The sequence below is a fragment of the Anser anser genome (genome assembly GCF_964211835.1).
Source record: "Anser anser genome assembly, chromosome: W".
NCBI lineage: Eukaryota > Metazoa > Chordata > Aves > Anseriformes > Anatidae > Anser > Anser anser.
This window is the reverse complement of record NC_139731.1, coordinates 12,130,710-12,149,952: the sequence shown is the minus strand read 5'-3', so window position 1 is coordinate 12,149,952 and position 19,243 is coordinate 12,130,710. Positions and strand designations below refer to the sequence as shown.

The 19,243-nt window shown below is 47.8% G+C and overlaps 1 pseudogene across 1 annotated transcript; it reads left to right on the top strand.

Moving 5' to 3' along the window:
• Positions 1-400: 400 nt before the first annotated feature.
• LOC310888577 lies at positions 401-5,219 on the top strand (annotated as a pseudogene). The gene is made up of 4 exons (XR_014589231.1): positions 401-933; positions 4,085-4,234; positions 4,738-4,809; positions 5,082-5,219. The product of XR_014589231.1 is annotated as an uncharacterized misc_RNA (transcript).
• Positions 5,220-19,243: the final 14,024 nt, after the last annotated feature.

Genomic DNA, 19,243 nt, shown 5'->3' with positions numbered 1-19,243 from the left:
TGCTCCTGTATAGGTAGGGATGGCTTTGCTCCCATAAACCGTCTGGTTGCCACCAGTCCTCCATCCCTTGCTCCAGTTTCAAGCAGTGATCCCGAATCAGCAACAGTTAGGAAGAGACAGTAAATCCCCACCTCTCCGGTCTGCCCTGGGGTGGTGAAATTCTGGGGGCAAACGCAGCTGAGGGGCTGCTTCTTGGGCTGTTGGGAAGATCCTAATCAGGAGTGGGAATTAGATTGACACTGACCTCCCACCACCTGGCTGCTTTACTAATTTGTGCAATTAAGAGCAGAGACAAATAATCGTTAAAAGCTTTTTCAGTCTGTCTCCAGCAAGCAAACAGTGGGGTTACTCCTGCCCTTGTCCTTTGAGACAGGTACACTAATCCCTGTATGGTGTGGTTAGGGTGTCTATTTTATATGACCTTGCCTAGTGAACCAGCTTGGCAGGTTTTGCCAATCTCTCCCATTGAGCTGGAGAACAAGCCATTGGCTCAGAAAATAGATGGGTTTGATTCTTCCACAATTTTTTTTATGGTCTACAGGTGACTTCACTGTTGAAATGTCCCAACATGTTGTGGTTCTGTTCTCTAGCATCTTGGGTAAAAGGAGACATGGGAGACACCTCTGCTCTCTCTCTCCCACAGAAACTGTGCCTGGGCTTTTGGGATGTTGTTAGACCTGTTCTCTCCTATTAGTGATGTTAGAGCTGCTGTGGGGGTACAGGGCTCTGCAGCCATATGCAGCCCCAAAACTACCCCAAAACTGCCACAAGTGGGCACAGTGAGGGCTGAGAGTCAGTACTGTTCTCCAGCAGAGAAGCTGTATTGCAAAGGTCTCTGCTCTGCTTCTTGTTTTTATCCTCCATTGCACAATGCAGTGTGCTGGCTTCCCAGCCTCTGTCACTGCACTGCCATCCCTCGGAGCTACAGTGAAGGTGAGCAAGGAGCACTAGCAGCTGCAGTGCTCTCATCCAGCCCCAGCTTCCTATGCAAGTCTATTTTCCACTCCACCTTTGCCACTTTTCTTACTTCTTCCAGAGCTTTTTGACCTGGGTTCTTCGGCTGTGATGTAAACCAGATTCATTAGCCTCATGCTTTGATGGCAAATCTTTATGTTTGGGCTCTGGAAACTGCTGGCATTTTCTGTGTGGCAAGTTCCCTGATAATTTTTGTCAATGCTCTAGCCTAGACCAAGGTCTTTCTTTTGCTGAACGTGTCTTTTCAATGTATTCACTCTTTCTCACCTTCCTGCCAATGTTATTTTCAGGTTTGGATTTCTAACTTCTCCTGCCTCCCAAACTTCTCTGGCCTCTGCCTCATCTTCCTCTAGGGTGTCACTGTGAACTAGCATTTTATCATCCTCCTCCACTTCTGTAAATGTGGGCATGCTACAGAAGACAGGCCCTTCATGCACACCATGAAACCATTAAAGTATTAGGAGCCAATTTAGAAAGGATCTTGAGAGAGAGATACTAATCCATCTCAGCCCTACAGCAGGATCCCATCAACTTCAATAGTTCCCTAATAATTATTTGCCTCGCCTGTTTTCCCAAGTCACCTAGCATGGTTTGGGAAAACCTAGGCAATTAGCTCTAGTACTACACCATTCTCGCTGTTAGAAAATTCCCCCTTTCTTAACCTAAGCTGCCTGTGATAGTTTCTCCTATCCAGCCTTTGATTTCGGAGATATATGGGAATATGACTAGCTGTCCCCTGAGCACCTTCATTGTTTCCATCTTCTTTCATTTGCTAGGTCTTTTATTGCTGTAAATCGTGGCTGCTCCTTACTGCAGTTGGTTTCATCTCTAAAAATGCACACCAAAAGGCTGCAGTTTCACACCCTCCCTCCATGAGAGATGGGAAATGGGTGAGTTCAGTGTAATTCAGTGGGACTAGTGCATTTATGTCATTCAGAGAACCCCCAGGCACTTCAATAATCATCTTAAATGAAAGGCTATGAAATTAAAATCACCAGTTACATCCACCCATCTCTTTATCTGTACCTGCAGTCCCACATGTAGTTAAAGGGCAGGAACATGTTGATCTGAGGACCCCAGCCTGTCTGGGGACAGGGTTTTATCCAGTCTGAGTTTAAGATGAGCAAGGAATGAATTGTAACCCTAGAGAGGCTGCAGTCAGAAGTTTGGTTTCATTACGTATCTCCTGTGGCATAAGACCATTTCTGAGTTGAAAATGAAATTCAAGGTGAGGATTCCATTCTCCCTTGTTTTCTTGTGTTGCCAGCTTTGTGGGTGTTGGGGGAGCTAGGCTTTTATCCAGAGTAATTGCACAAATTTCCATTTTCATAGTGCCCTGGGCTTAGCTAAGAAGAGGCCCCACTGGAACACTCAATGTATTTGGAAATGGTGTGAGACCACTTTTCCTCTGAAGAAGTTAGTCCCAAATGGGAAAAGCAGGCAATAAGGTGGGAGAGAGAAACAGCAAATCAGAACAAAAGAGAGAGTGGAAACATCCATGCATTCTGTGGTTTTTCTCTATGGACTTGCAGGAAGTTTTTGGTAGAGCCAGGAAAGGTGCTTAGCTCATTTATGCAGCGGTAGGAAACCTCAGCAGTGAAACCCTCTCTGCTCTTCACCAAACATCTAACCCTGCCAGGCTCAAAGTGAGGCTCCCTCTGCAGAGGACTGGATTTCCCTGCTGCATGATGCATCCCCATGGGCAGCCCTTGCCCTGGGCTAGAGCTGTGCTGGGCAGCAGGATGGATTGGGTGAGATCTGAAAGATCCTTGCACCTCATATTTGTGATTTGTTACCCCCCTATATTTGTAGTCTGCATGTTCCTGCTGTGGAGGACTTATTTGGGTTGTTGTTGTTGTCTAGAGGCCAGATGATCCCAGTGCCCTGCTGTGCCACACAGCAAAAAGTCTGCCTGGAGCAGTATCTGGCCCAAAGAGCGTAAAGAGCAGCAAGGGCTGATAGGGCAGGAGAGGAGGCATGATGGCATTTCAGTGCGCCTGCTGTCACTGCAGAAAAATCCTGGAGGACCACAAACTAACTGGCTGTGTCCTACCTGCTGTAGGAGAGGAGCACAGAGGATGTTTTCTGGGTAGGGAATGGTTTTGGTGAGGCAGCACATCCTGGTAAAAGCTGCACATGGCACAGGGAACCTTAGGACTAATGGCAAACTGGCCACTGCTGCTTGGCATTAGTTTGTCTTTGGATCCCAAGGCATGGAAAACCTGCTAGAACATCACCTAAGCTGTGACCAGGCTGTCTGACAGACATGTCAATGGCTTCTCCCATTTAAATGGTTTGATTTAAAGCCCAAAGGAACAATAGAATAATTTCTTATCAGCTCCCACGTGTTTGGTATTAAAACCTGCACCCTGGAGGACCCGCTCTGCAGCTTTGACATATTCATCCCCAAGAAACCCTGACCGAGCCTGCTCCAAGGTGTACATTGGCAGTCATTTTGCAAACAGAAGCTGCATGCCAGCTTGGGGAAGGAAGCTCACTGCTCTGCTGCTGTGCTCGAGGTATGAGAGCTCCTGACTGTCTGATGGGAAGGGAGATGGGAAGCTATCCAGCAAAAACTCAACCACGAGGAAAATTCCCAGCTGGCCCTTGCTACAGTTTACTTCTTTTGGAGTAATGGAGAGAGCACAACAGGACTGTTCAAATGGTTTCTTCTCCTTCATCCGTATGTATGGCAGAGGTTGAAGGTTGTTTAAATGAAGTCTGAACTGGAGACACACCTGATAGTGCCCAGGCAAGCCAGTCTTTCCCCACAGGCTGCATACTCTAGACTGGGGAAAGATATACAACATTTCACACATGGAGGAAAAGGCAAAAATTCACTTTACATGAAAAAATAAACAGCAGTGCTAGTGCTCTGTGATTTCTGTACTCTTCAGAGCACTTCTTCAGCTGCCATGTGATGACACTACTACCGTTCATCTAAGAGGATCACCAGGGTCATCGGTGCTGCTTTTGGGGTGGCTTTGCTGTCCCCAGACCTGTCAGGCCCTGCGAAGGCAGCTTAGCAGTTCCTGCTGTAGGAACCAAGGGAGGGGGAGGGAATTACCTTGTGGTTAATGACTTGGCGCTGCCCTCCTCTTCGTTACAGGGGGGATGGCAATCCCCTCATCCATCAAGGCCTGCCTGCCGTCCAGCACTTGCCAGGTGGGCTCTGTCACCATGAACTATGGGAAGGTGAAAGCAAGGAGCCACTTGACCTGCTGCATGGGCGATGCCTGTTGATCAACATCTGTTTCATGTAAGCTCCCTTTTGGCTTGTCAGCGTTGCCTTTCTACCTGCCTGTGGCATAAAGACCACAAGGACACCAGGGTTCTTTTAGGATCAGTTACTGCTACTACTTTATTGATGACATAACTTCAACTCCCCTCTATTGAGGACAGGCACCCTTCTTATACCATTCACTCTACAGCAGTACTTTTCCACTAACTATTCATTGGTCAACAACTTTGCCCGGCAACCGCAAACACCCAGCAACTTCCATGTCTTAACAGCTGGAGAACAAGCAGTCCCGGGACAGCAAGGTGTTTCCTGAATCACTCTTCTTTGTTCCTTCTAAACTCTTTACATTCCTCATGGCCTCACTGTTAAGAGTCCGATGTTATCACCAACCATGGGTCTTGTCGACCCCCATGGCCATACTCCTGCACCTGCCCTGTCCCAAGATCAGGCTAAGCCATCACCTGGCTTGTCTCTCTTCTTTCCTCATTAAAATCAGTTATGGCTCATCTCTTTCATCACAGTGCCACCAGAGGACAATGTGCCCAATGGACACTGGTGTTCCACCTGCTACAGTGTGGACTCCTTCCAGTGAGGTAAGGAAATTGTAAACTGCGCTGGATCCAAAACCCAATGTGTTGACCTGGCTGGGTTAATGAATTCTGGTAACTGTCTTTCGTTTGGGGCTGTCTTATATTTTTGGTTGAACTGGCAAACACAGTTTAAGAGGAAGAATCACAGAGAAAAAAAAATGGGTGAAAAGTGTGAAGGAAAAACAGAGGAAGAAATGCAAATCTGAAAGGGGTCATGTTTAAAGTTGGTAAAGGTGTGTTGTTTTTTTTTCTTTCTCTTTCCCCATCTCACACAGATAACTGCTGGGATTCACCGTAGTATGACATAACTGAGGTCAAGAGCAGAACTGGACTTGTGAAGCAATCTGATATATGGACATGTAATAAACTTGACCAGCACCCTGAATTTTCTGGTCCTAGCTAGAATGCTTGAGGATGAATCTGGATTTAAACCAGTTACCCACTTGCTGGAGGTTCAGGTGAAACCAATATAGAGCTATTGGCTTTCTTATGAGGTATAGCTCATTAGCTTATAGTGATTCACGGAAGAACTCTACAACTCAAAAGCAAATGAGTTATAAAGTAGGTATGCAGTTTATTTTGGTGCCGGGCGCGTGCGGGATAGCTCCCAAAGGCATACGCAACAATTCGCTCACTCGCGTTCTCTTTTATCCCCTAAAATATTGCATATGCATTAAGTCTCGCAACACATCTATGCATATTCATTTCCTAGCTCTGCCTAGCCCCGTTTCGTATGCTAATTATCTTATCAGTCCTTCTGCGCTTGCATAGTACTCTCTGGTGGTCGTCCGGGTTGTCAATGGGATGAAGTAAGACGTCTTCATCAGGGTTGAACTTTTCACCTCGTCTCCTTGCACATGCTCTCTGAGCCCTTGGTCACAGTCTGAACCATAAGGTTGGTTTGATATGGTTCTCGGGGTCCCAGGGGCTCCTGTTATCTCAAGGCCTAAGCGCAGCACAGGCACAGTACATGGCAAACGTAGCACATATTAAGCAATGAGTGTTGCCTACATATTCATTCTTAATCAATCGCCCTCTAATTTCTAACCCCCTGTCTCCGTCCCCCCTTTTCTAGAAAATCTAGTAAATTCTTTTACTTAATACAAAAATTCTTCTTCCCGATCTCTATGATATGTATCCCTCAGTGCCTTGCCATGTACTTTCGACAAGGAAGCTAATATCGCTATTCGTTGTAACATTTTCCAATTCCAAACAAGTATTACAAAAGACAATACTAAACTTATACCAACTAATATCAATAAAACAATAATTGGGTGACACAATGTGTTCAAAATCCCAGTTGCAGTTGGCGACCATCCAAAGAGTGCGTCCCACCAGTTGTGATTTGCATCTTGCTTTACTCTTTGCAAAACTCTGCTTATTTCCTTTGTATCATGATGGACAGTGATTAGAGTCTTCTCTCCATTTTCCTGAATGCCTTTTAAAATTTTGATCAGGTCTTGGTGTTTAACTAATTGCCTCACTAACGTGAGGTTCATCCCAATAGGTGTAGGTAATAACTTGTGATACATTGTGTTGTTAGACTTGATCAACCGGTGGGATACCACTGGTGCCAAACATAAAAATCACACCCGACAGTTCTAACAAAGTTACTAATATAAAAGTTGGAATGATTTTTGCTAGGGAGAGTTATATTCTCCTTATCTACTTCTACAAAAGCACAAGCAGTTCTTAAACACACACAGCCTTGACCAATATATAAGCACAGTCTTTTAACTAGTATTTGGATGAATTTCAAAGTGGCAAACGCCTTGCTCAGTGTCAAGACATACATCCTGAGCGTCAGTTGTGTTGCTTTCACAGATAAATCCTTGTTGTTCCCGGGTAATACGATTCCAGATTTACAGTCTGCCATTTCCCATTCACTATCTGTGTCCATGTTCTATGATCCAAAGGATAGAGCACTGTCTCCTCATGGTGTGGTGTAATTGTGCATTTGATTGTGGTGTAATGTGCATGATTGCTACCTTTTCAGGCAGCTGAACTGCTTCCAATAATTGCACTATTTCTTTTTCATGTTTGATGTTTTTTCCCTTGCGAGTTCAACAGTCCTCTTTCTTTCCAGATGCCTCCATGTGCATGTACAACCCCAAATGCATATCTTGAGTCCATATAGATGTTTATTTATCATAGAATCATAGAATATCCTGAGTTGGAAGGGACCCTTAAGGATCATCAAGTCCAACTCCTGGCACCGCACAGGTCTGCCCAAAAGTTTAGACCATGTGACTAAGTGCACAGTCCAAACGCTTCTTAAATTCAGACAGGCTTGGTGCAGTGACTACTTCCCTGGGGAGCCTGTTCCAGTGTGCGACCACCCTCTCGGTGAAGAACCTCATCCTGATGTCCAGCCTAAACTTCCCCTGCCTCAGCTTCACACCGTTCCCACGGGTCCTGTCACCGGTGATAACGGAGAATAGGTCACCCGCCTCTCCACTCCCCCTCGCGAGGAAGTTGTAGACTGCGATGTGGTCCCCCCTCAGCCTCCTCTTCTCCAGGCTGAACAGGCCAAGTAACCTCAGCCGCTCCTCATATGTCTTCCCCTCTAGGCCCTTCACCATCTTCGTCGCCCTCCTCTGGACACTCTCCAACAGTTTTACATCCTTTTTGTACTGTGGTGCCCAGAACTGCACACAGTACTCGAGGTGAGGCCGTACCAGCGCAGAGGAGAGCGGGACAGTCACTTCCCTCGACTGACTAGCGATGCCGTGCTTGATGCACCCCAGGATACGGTTGGTCCTCCTGGCTGCCAGGGCACACTGCTGGCTCATATTCAACTTGCTGTCAACCACAACCCCCAGATCCCTCTCTGCGGGGCTGCTCTCCAGCGTCTCGTCACCCAGTCTGTATGTATAGCCAGGGTTGCCCCCTCCGAGGTGCAGGACCCGGCACTTGCTTTTGTTAAACTTCATGTGGTTGGTGTTTGCCCAGCTCTCCAATCTGTCCAGATCTCTTTGCAAGGCCTTTCCACTTTCATCCGAGTCCACAACTCCTCCAAGTTTGGTGTCGTTGGCAAATATTTGCTCAAAACACCTTCTAGTCCTACATCCAAATCATTTATAAAAACATTGAAGAGGACTGGCCCTAAAATGGAGCCTTGGGGGACCCCACTAGTGACCATCCGCCAGCCAGATGTGGCCCCATTTACCACAACCCTTTGAGCCCTGCTCGTCAGCCACTTGCTCACCCATCGTATGATGTTTTTGTTTAGCTGTATGCTGGACATTTTGTCCAGTAGGATCTTATGGGAAACTGTGTCAAAAGCTTTGCTGAAGTCCAAAAAGGTCACATCAGCTGGTTTCCCTTGATCGACCAGATGGGTGATCTTATCATAAAAGGAAATCAAATTTGTTAGGCAGGACCTACCCCTCATGAACCCATGTGTACTGGGTCAGGCTGGGATGTTAACTTTCCCTGCAGCAGCCCATACAGTGCTGTGCTCTGCACTCATAGCTAAAACAGCAGTGGTATCACACCAGTGTTGTGTCTGCTGCTGAGCAGTGCTGGCACAGCATCAGGACTCTCCCTAACTCCCCTAGGGGTGGGCAAAGATGTGAGAAAAGAAACATCACCAGGGCAGCTGACCTAAACCAACCAAAGGGATATTCCATACCATATGATGTCATACAGCAATAAAAGGTGGAAAAAGGAAGAAGAGGGGAGAGGTGGGCTCTCGTTGTGAAAACGTCTGTCCTCCTCCCGAACACCGGCTACGTGTGTTGAGGCCCTGCTTCAAGGACGTGGTCAAGCATCGCTCATTTGTGGGAAGTAGAGAGTAATTTCTTTCCTCTGCACTTCCACATAGCCTTTACTTGTTTTGTTTAGTTTTCCCTTTCCCCCTCCCTTTTCCCCTTTCCTTTTTTTTTTCCCCTTTAGTTAAATTGTTAATTGTTTAGTTAAATTGTTTAATTAATAATAATCTTTCCTTAATAATTATTTTCTTCCCTTTAATTAAATCATCCTTATCTCAACCCATGAATTGTTCTTTCCTTTACTTCTTCCTCTCCTCATCTAAGGAGGGGGAGTGAGAGAGCGGTTGTGGTATTCAGCTGCCTAGCACGGTAAAACCACCACACCATGTTGGCTGGGACCAATGACTGCATTGTCCCCCAGGTGCGCTTCAATAACTTCAAGGATCATCCTCTCCATAATTTTACCAGGCACTGACGTGAGACTGACAGGCCTGTAATTGCTAGGGTCTTCTTTCTTACCCTTCTTGAAAATTGGCACAATATTTGCCAGCTTCCAGTCCAATGGGACCTCTCTAGATTCCCAAGACCGTTGAAAAGTAATTGAGAGAGGTCCCACGATGACGTCAGCCAGCTCTTTAAGCACCCTGGGATGAATCCCATCCGGACCCATGGACTTGTATGGATCCAGGTGGAGCAGCAAATCCCACACGCGTTCAGGGTCAGTTGGGAGTTTATCATTCCCACCGTCATGGTCCTCTAGCTCAGGGCACCCTGGGTCCCGAAGCCCATCATCAGTGTTGAAGACAGAGGCGAAGAAGGCATTAAACGTCTGTGCTTTGCCTATGTCATTGTCTGTGAGGAGACCCTCTCCATCAAGTAGCGGACCTATGTTTTCTGTGGTTCTCCTTTTTCTGTTCACATATCTAAAAAAACCTTTTTTATTGTCTCCCACAGACTTGGCCAGCTTCAACTCTAGTTGGGCTTTGGCCACATGAATTTTCTCCCTACAAATGCAAACAGCATCCCTGTATTCCTTCCTCGTCACCTGACCCTCCTTCCAGCAGCCGTACACTTTCTTTTTTCACCTAAGCTCCAGTAGAAGTTCCCTGGTCACCCAGGCCGGCCTTCTGCCCCACTTGCCTGACTTCCGATATTTTGGAATTGCCTGATCTTATGCTTTTAGGAGGCAGTGCTTAAAGACTGACCAGCACTGATGGACGCCAATGCCTTCAAAAGCAGTTTCCCAGGGGACCTTGCTGACTAGTTCCCTGAGCAGCCTGAAGTCTGCTTTCCCCATATCCAGGGCTGAAGTTTTGGTGACAGTTTTCCTTCTGTCACCATAAATTCTAAACTCAACCACTTCATGGTCACTATGACTGAGACGGCCGCCAATTGCCACATCTCCCACAAGACCCTTGTTTCAAGGGTCAGGTTCACAGGAAAGGAGGGGCTGGTGTGAGAAACAAAGATGTGTTTTTGCAATAGAAGGTGTTTTTGCAGTGGAAAATTCCACTAACCTTGCATATTCAAAAGTGATTGTGCAGCATAGCAGTGGGAATATGTTAAGCAGATAAGGGGAAGGTCCTACTGTCCCAAAATAAGGAGGATAGCTAAGGAAAACAGGATGAGCAGTACAAAATCAGTAAAAACAAAAATCACGGGCCCTCTAGTCACAAGAGAAGAAGGAAAAAAAAAGGAAAAGGAGAAATTAACGGTTGGTCAAATTAAACTGTACATATATGGTACAGAGGAGCGTCGAGTAGGTTGTGAACCTGTAGTACTCAGCCAATGAGGAAACAGGGGGAGAAACCAGGTGTCAGGTAATATGAAATAAAAGGATACGATAAACTTTTACTGTGTGCTCCTGCTTGCAGGACGCCCGCCATTGCAATCACGAATAAAATAGCTTCACAGAAGGTCCTATCTGAAGAAAATTATTGAGATTTTTTTTTTTTTTTTTTTCTCACAATTTGGGGGCTCGTCCGGGATCTTGTTGCCTACCGAAGAGTTCTTGCCACCACAGACAGGAAGGTGCACCCCGCTGATTTCAGCGGTCCCGTCGGAGGTGGTGGGTTGTCTCTGTATGGCCGGCAAAGGACCGAGACTGTTGTAGTGGGTTTACGTGGCAAGGTTTTGGTAGCAGGGGGCCATAGGGGTGGCTTCTGTGAAAAGGATCTAGAAGCTGCCCCATGTTTGGTAAGGGCCCCACTGCTGACCAGAGCTGAGCCAATAAGCGATGGTGTTTTGCACCTCCGTGAGAGCATATTTAAGACAGGGAAAAACAATGCTGTGCCACACAGCAGCTGGGAGAGTGAGAGGAGTGAGGAACAGCCTTGCAGGCACCAAGGTCAGTGAAGAAGGAGGGGGAGAGGTGCTCCAGGCGCCGGAGCAGAAGTCCCCTGCGGCCTGTGGTGAGGACAGTGGTGAAGCAGGCTGTCCCCCTGCAGCCCATGGAGTACCACGGTGGAGCAGGGTTCCACGCTGCAGCCCATGGAGGAGACCACGGTGGAGCAGGTGGACCTGCACAGACGGAGGCTGCGGCCAGTGGAAGATCCCTGCCAGAGCAGATTCCGGGCCAGACCTGTAGCCCATGGAGAGGAGCCCACGCAGGAGCAGGTGACCTGGCAGGAGCTGCTGCCTGTGGGGGACCCAGGTTGGAGCAGTTTGCTCCTGATGGATGGACCCCGTGGTACGGACCCATATCTGGAGCAGTTCTTGAAGAGCTGCTGCCTGTGGGAAGCCCACGCCGGATCAGTTCAGAAAGGACTGCATCCTGTGGGAGGGACCCCACGGCACAGGGGACGAGAGTGACCGAGAAGGAGTGGTGGAGAAGAAGCGCTATAGACTGACCATAACCCCCATTCCCCCGTTCCCCTGTGCCGCTCGGAGTGTGTCACGTTAAGGGGTGTAGCCGATTAACCGTTACGGGTCCGGTTGGATTCAGGGTACTGAACTATCACAATCACCGATTCACCAATAACGCATCAACCAATATGGGTCTGGTTGGATTCATAGCACTGAACTACCACGGTCACAGATTCACCAATAACGTATAACCGCCCTTACTCTAGCCGCGTTCAATGAGAACTATCACGGCTAGGAACAATGCAATCAAGTGCAATTTATTACAGCAACAGGGACACAGGTTCTTTGGATTGCTGGCGATAGTTACTGTCTGCAAAAGCAAGCTAGCATGCATGAAATACACAGGTGCGCAGCCTGGAAATTAACGCGTTAAAAGGCACAAAGACTCTATAGAGATTTCTAAGTTTCCGCGGAGACACCCAGTATAACCAAGTGTTCAAATCTCACCCAAAGGCGTCCCAATGGGGGGGGGGGAAGAGAGGCTCAGCCCGTCGACTGATCCCAGGGGTCAGGAGGTCCTCAGGATGGTGTATTCCCTCGGGGTGGTATCTCCCCTGACGGTGATATCTTCCCTTACATCCCCTCTCTCTTAGGCCAATTTATATTATTTTCTATCTTTTAGGTGGAGCTTGAGTGACTCTAGTCAAGCATATCTTAGTTATGATTGGTGAAAAGTTTTCCCGTCTCTGTTTAAAGTAATAGGCTCCGAGAAATTCAGAGTGCATGCTCAGTGAGGGGTGGTCGCACCTTGGAGGCAGGTAGCTTTTGGGTTGGAGGTGTGTTTTGGTATTATAATGATATTATAATGAGCAAAAGTATACTAGAGTACAGTATTTGTCAAAACATGACAGGTCGTTGGCTCAGGGTAGCAAAAAGTGCGGCTTATCGGTCTCGGTGTGCACAAGAACAATCGAGTCCCCACCTGGTCACAGAGCCTAGCCGTGGTGTCTCCACTCCACTCTATGCTCCGTACTGTTCCTTAGAGTCAGCACACCAGGTTCCCCCAGTGCGATAGCATCTAAGGTTGGAAGCCTAGGGAACGCTCAGGTAATGCAGCTACGCCCTATGCTGAAAGCCTCTTCAGTGCTGTACATTTTCTTTAAAATGTGAATGTTAGTTTTATTTTCCTAGTTACTTTAGGCAATTGCACCACAGGGTGGAGGAGGTGGAAGAGGGTGGATGGGGGGAAGGTGCTTTTAGTTTCTTTCTTTTGTTTCTCACATCTCTAGCTTGTTAGTAATTAGTAGTAAATCTTACTATCTCCCTATGCTGAGTCTTTTTTGCCCGTCACAATAATTACTGCGCGATCTCCTTGTCCTTATCTCAACCCTTGAGCACTTTTCATCGTATTTTCTCCCCGTTCCTCTTTGAGGAGGGGGAGTGAGAGAGCGGTTGTGGTGGAGCTCGGCCGCCCACCCGAGTAAAACCACCACAACTGTTAATTTGAAGACAGGCTCTGCGAAGCACTGGGGAGAAGTGAGGCCACCACAGACACACCACAGACACAGCCCAGACACAGCCCAGGCACAGGGATTACTGCTGATAACCCAGACTGGGAAGTCCGTGCACGGACCGAGGTAAGGGAAACTTCACTGTATATTGCCTCGAGGTGGGTTTGGGGAGACTCGTGTGGAGTGTAAATGAGACGCACATTTAGTGCGAAGCGAGTGTGGAGTCCTGATCCGTGGTTCTGTAGTCATGCGAAGGAAGCGGCTGGAGGCGGATGAAGCGAAAGAGAGACAAGCGAAAGAGAGTCTTGGGGGTTTGGGCCCTTAGGTGTATGGTACCCCAAGCACGGTGAAGTGAGGTGCTCGGCAGTACACCCCACCTCTGTCCTAATCCTAGGTGAAGGCGTGTGGTACCCTGTGGGTGGTAAAGTCCACAGCATCACGTCAGGAAGAGATGGGAATTAAGGGTTCCAAGAGTCAACAGGGTGGGGATGGAGACCCTGGGATTGTGCCTAAAGATAGTCCTTTGGGGAGAATGATAAGGATTTGGAAAAAGAACCCAAAAACTAGGGAAAAAGATTAAAACAAAAAAAAAAAAGGAAAGAAAAGAAAAAAAAAGGTTAGAGATTGTGTAGTTGTCTGGCCTAAAAAGCCAATAAAAGGAACTTCAGTATTTTGGCCAAAATGCAGGTCTGATGAAAATTCCGGCTTTAAGTTTATATGTAAACAATAAGACTCCTTTTTCAGAGGAGGAATCAAGTTATGCTCCCTATAATCCTAATATTGCACCAGAGGCAGCGGCAGCCGCTCCAGCAGGGGAGACAGGGACTGCAATTGATGCTGTCCCTGGAGAAGGAGCGCACTCTAGGCTCCGGCAAGAATTATAACAGTGTAGAAGATATATGATATATTGCCTTCCCTGATACTAACAGTACTAACACAAACTGTGTTTCCTCTTAGGGAGGTTCCAATGGGACAAGGACAAATACGTTATGTGAACTCCCCCCTTAACAGCAGAGAGGTTAGGAGTTTTAAGAAGGAAATGAGATCTTTAATTGAGGGCCTAGCAGAACAGTCAAATCTGTTTCTAAGGCCTAATTTGTATTCCGGGGGGGGGGGGGGGGGCGGGGGAATGTCAATCTTGAGTATGTTATTCACTGGAGAAGAATGTTTAGGAGGGGAATGATTTGCCAGGCAGCTATGCAAGAATGGGAAAGAATTAACACACACGCCAGACCGAGAGTAATTCAGATTGAGCATAAATATCCGCTTATCTAACTGCGATAATAACAACCCATAACTGAAATCATATGAGAGACTCGGGGTCAGAATGAGAAAGTACTCGGGCTGAATCCTGAGGACCCGGTAGCCCGAGGGCTCTTGAAAGTTCATTTTGTGATTAAAGCCTGGCCAGATATACTGAAAAAGCTCCAGAAGGTGGGAGGATAGAGTGAACAGTGTAGGTAGTATGAAGTTGTATGCCAGGAGGGGAGATGAGAAGGAAAAGCAGAGAGCGAAACAAATGGTATTCACAGTATACCAGGTAGTGAGGCAGGGGGAGGGACTTTCGGGAGGAGTCAGGCCCAGGATGGAAAGGAGAGGAAGAGAGACGAAGGAATGGCAGACAAGGAAAGCTACCTGTATTGCATCCTGAATCCTAGCAAGGACAGGCTTTGAGATGATTTAAGTGTGGTCAGGCCGGCCACTTCAAATAGGAGCATCCGGAGAGGAAGAAGGAGGAGAGATTGCTGTTATAAATTCAGAATAGGGGAGTAGGGGCTTCTCAGAAAGCTAGTTCCCTGATAAATGAAAAAGTGTACCTCAAAGGGGATCACTCTACAATTATCGTTGCGGGCAAAATAGACTTGGCATAGGAAGATTAATAAAATTTATTACCTATTGCTGATGGGCTGGAGCAGTGAGAAACAGAGAAACAAGCTGGGGACACCTTCCCCCATCCACTCTCTTCCACCTCTTCACTGCCCTGAGTGGTGCGGGGGGGGGGGGGGGGGGGGCAGGAGTGGGGTCTGCTGTCGGTCTGGTGCATTGTTTCCACTGCTCCTTCACGTTCGCTCTCTCCCCCGCTCTGGTGTGGGGTCCCTCTCGTGGGGAGCCGACCTTCCTGGGCTGATCCCGTGTGGGTTTCTCCATGGGCAGCGAAAAGGAGAGGGAGCGTCAGGAGCGGGTTGGTCTGGCTTGGGCCCCCCTGGTCCCCCCCCCCAATCACCTGCTCCTGCATTGTCTCCTCTCCACAGGCTGCAGCGTGGAAATCTGCTCCGCCGTGGTACACCATGGGCTGCGGGGAGAGGGAATCAGACTGCTCCACCAGGGGCCTCTCTGTGGGCAGGCTTCGGCTCTGGCACCTGGAGCGCCTCCTCCCCCCCCTTCTGCACTGACCTTGGTGTCTGCAGGGAGGTTTATCACTCCTCACTCTCCCAGCTGCTGTTGTGCAGCAGTTTTTTTCCTTTTCTTGGATGTGCTCTCACAGAGGCACAAACTGCATTGCTCATGGCTTGGCTCTGGGCAGCGGTGGGCCCCTTTGGGGCCGGATGAAACTGGCCCTTACCTAACATGGGGCAGCTGCTGGAATCTTCTCACAGGGGCTACCACTGCAGGCCCCCCCCCCACTACCAGAACCTTGCCATGTGAACCCAATACACAGGGGCAGCTAGGTCATTACTGGCCTGTAAAGTATCAGGGCTTAAATTAACTAATGAAACCCTAAATGTGATGGGGGGTAGAAGGGACTGGGATAACAGTGCCACTTTTTGGGGACACCAAGCTGAGACTAGGGATAGAATGATCTGATTCGTGGAAGAACTCTACAACTCAAAGCAAATGAGTCATAAAGTAGGTATGTGGTTTATTTCAGCACCGGGCACGTGCGGGATAGCTCCCAAAGGCATGCGTGCCCCAACACAGCAACTTGCCTTGGTTATATGCAGTAAAGAGTTACATATGCATGAAGTTTCCCAATATGCCTATACATATTCATAACATATCCCTGCTTTGTATTAAAATTAGCTCCAAGAAGTCATTTCCATAAACTCCTCCCATCTGCGCCTGCGCAGTGCCTTCTGGTGGTGGTTGTCCAAAGGTCGCGGGGATGAAGGCTGATAACTCTTCTTCATCACCACTAGTTGACCCTCTGCCTTTGTGCAGACTCAGCTGCTCCTTGGCTCTTGTCCAAACCACAAGGTCGGTCTCAGCTGTTTTTTGAGATAGGTTCCTCATTTTTGTCAGGAAACATCTTCTGTGAGGGGCCCCGAGACTCCTTTTTCAGTTAATTTGCACAGTAGTAAGCGAAGACACTCAGCAACATCTGTTTTAAAGCGATTAAGCAAGCCCCCATTCTTTCATTCCTGGCTTTAATAATAACGATTGTTTTATTTAGAAATCATTAATGCGATTAAACAAGCCCCCATTCTTCTATCCTTGGCTTCAGTCCCCCAGTATCACAGTATCACAGTATCACAGATTTCTAGGTTGGAAGAGACCTCAAGATCATCGAGTCCAACCTCCGACCTAACACTAAGTACTCCACTAAACCATATCCCTAAGCTCTACATCTAAACGTCTTTTAAAGACCTCCAGGGATGGTGACTCCACCACCTCCCTGGGCAGCCCGTTCCAATGCTTAATAACCCTTTCGGTAAAGAAGTACTTCCTAACATCCAACCTAAAACTCCCCTGTCGCAACTTTCGCCCATTCCCCCTCGTCCTGTCAACAGGCACGTAGGAGAACAGACCAACCCCCACCTCTTTACAGCCTCCTTTAAGGTAACTGTAGAGAGCGATAAGGTCGCCCCTGAGCCTCCTCTTCTCCAGGCTGAACAAGCCCAGCTCCCTCAGCCGCTCCTCGTAAGACTTGTTCTCCAGACCCCTCACCAGCTTGGTCGCCCTTCTCTGGACTCGCTCGAGCACCTCCATGTCCTTCCTGTAGCGAGGGGCCCAAAAGTGAACACAGTACTCAAGGTGCGGCCTCACCAGAGCTGAGTACAGGGGCACAATCACTTCCCTAGACCTGCTGGCCACACTGCTTCTTATACAGGCCAGGATGCTGTTGGCCTTCTTGGCCACCTGAGCACACTGCTGGCTCATATTCAGCCGACTATCAACCAATACTCCCAGGTCCTTCTCGGCCAGGCAGCTTTCCAACTTATACCAACTTATACCAACTAAGATCAATATGACTATGATCAGATGACACAATGTATTGAGAATGCCATTTGTCGTTGGTGACCACCCGATAAGTGTATCCCACCAGTGATGACTAGCATCTTGTTTACATTGTATTGGTAGACTTGATCAACCGGTGGGATACCACTGGTGCCAAACATAAAAATCACACCCGACAGTTCTAACAAAGTTACTAATATAAAAGTTGGAATGATTTTTGCTAGGGAGAGTTATATTCTCCTTATCTACTTCTACAAAAGCACAAGCAGTTCTTAAACACACACAGCCTTGACCAATATATAAGCACAGTCTTTTAACTAGTATTTGGATGAATTTCAAAGTGGCAAACGCCTTGCTCAGTGTCAAGACATACATCCTGAGCGTCAGTTGTGTTGCTTTCACAGATAAATCCTTGTTGTTCCCGGGTAATACGGTTCCAGATTTACAGTCTGCCATTTCCCATTCACTATCTGTGTCCATGTTCTATGATCCGAAGGATAGAGCACTGTCTCCTCATGGTGTGGTGTAATTGTGCATGTAATTGTGGTGTAATGTGCATGATTGCTACCTTTTCAGGCAGAAAGAAATTTTCTTTCCTTTTGCTATTTCTAACGCAAGGGTCAGAGCAATTATCTCGGCCTTTTGTGCAGAGGTATCTGTTGGCAAAGGTCCAGATTCTATTACCTCTTTGCAAGTGGTAACTGCATACCCAGCATGTCGTTTTCTGCTGACGTAGCTGCTCCCATCAGTGAACCACATTTCCACGTCATCAAAAGGAGTGTCCTTCAGATCTGGACGGCTGGAGTAGGTAGCTTCAATGGTCTCCAGGCAGTCGTGGTGTCCTGGCTGCCCTTGGTTTCCGCTGAGGAAAGAAGCTGGGTAGACAATGTTAGTTACCACTATTTCTACATCATCTACCGTGATAGCTTGGTATTTCAGGAACCTTTGTGGGGAAAGCCAGTGACCGCCTTTCACTTCCAGCACTGCGGACACTGTGTGAGACACTAGCACAGTTATTTTCTGGCCCAAGGAGAACTTGTGTGCTTCCTGGATATTTAGCACCACTGCTGCAATGGCTCTGAGGCATCCCGGCCATCCCTTGGTGGCGGGATCCAGCTGGTTAGAAAAATAAGCAACTGCCCTTTGATAGGGGCCCAGGTCCTGTGCTAGTATTCCCAGGGCAATCCCCTGTTTCTCATGGGAGAAGAGGAAGAATGGTTTATTCACATGTGGTAGTCCCAGAGCTGGAGCTGACATGAGAGTCTTCTTTAGTTGGTCAAAGGCTCGCGTGGTCTCCTGTCCTGGTTTCAGTTAGGACAGAGTTGATTTTCCTCCTAGTAGCTGGTAGGGTGCTATGTTTTGGATTAGGATGAGAAGAGTGCTGATAACATGCTGATGTTTTAATTGTTGCAGAGCAGTGCTTACACCAGGCCAAGGGCTTTTCGGCTTCTCGCTCTGTCCTGCCAGCGAGCAGGCTAGGGGTGCAGCAGGAGCTGGGAGGGGACAGACCCAGGACAGCTGACCCAAACTGGCCAAAGGGGTATTCCATACCATCTGACATCATGCTAAACAATATATAGGGGTGGCTAGCCGGGGGGGGGGGGGGTGGCGGCTGCTTGGGGATAGGCTGGGCATCGGTCAGCGGGTGGTGAGCAATTGCATTGTGCATCACTTGTTTCGTACACATTATTATTATTAATACTATTATCATTATTATTATTGTTATTATTATTTTCCTGTCTTAATAAACTGTCTTTATCTCAACCCACAGGCTTCACTTTCCCGTTTCTGTCCCCCATCCCAGAGAGGGAGGGGGGAGGGTGAGCAAACGGCTGTGTGGTGTTTAGCTGCCGACCGGGTTAAACCACAACACCTCCTTTGTCCATTGGAAGTCCCTCTTCCCATTTGCAATGAGCGCATACAGCGGTTTTACAAGCAATCCGAAATTATAGATCCACAATCTGCACCACCCCGTCATTCCCAAAAAGTTTCGCAGTTCTTTTATTGTCTCAGGTTTAGGGTTTGACATATTGCTTCTTTACGATCTTGCCCCAAGGTCCGTTGTCCGGCAATAACCTCATAACCCAGGTAGATCACCTTCTGCTTTACCACCTGAGCCTTTTTCTTCGACACCCTGTACCCCTGGAGTCCCAGAAAGTTTAGGAGGCTTACCGTCCAGGCCACACAGGCTTCTTCTGTCTGGGTGGCTATTAGGAGGTCATCTACGTACTG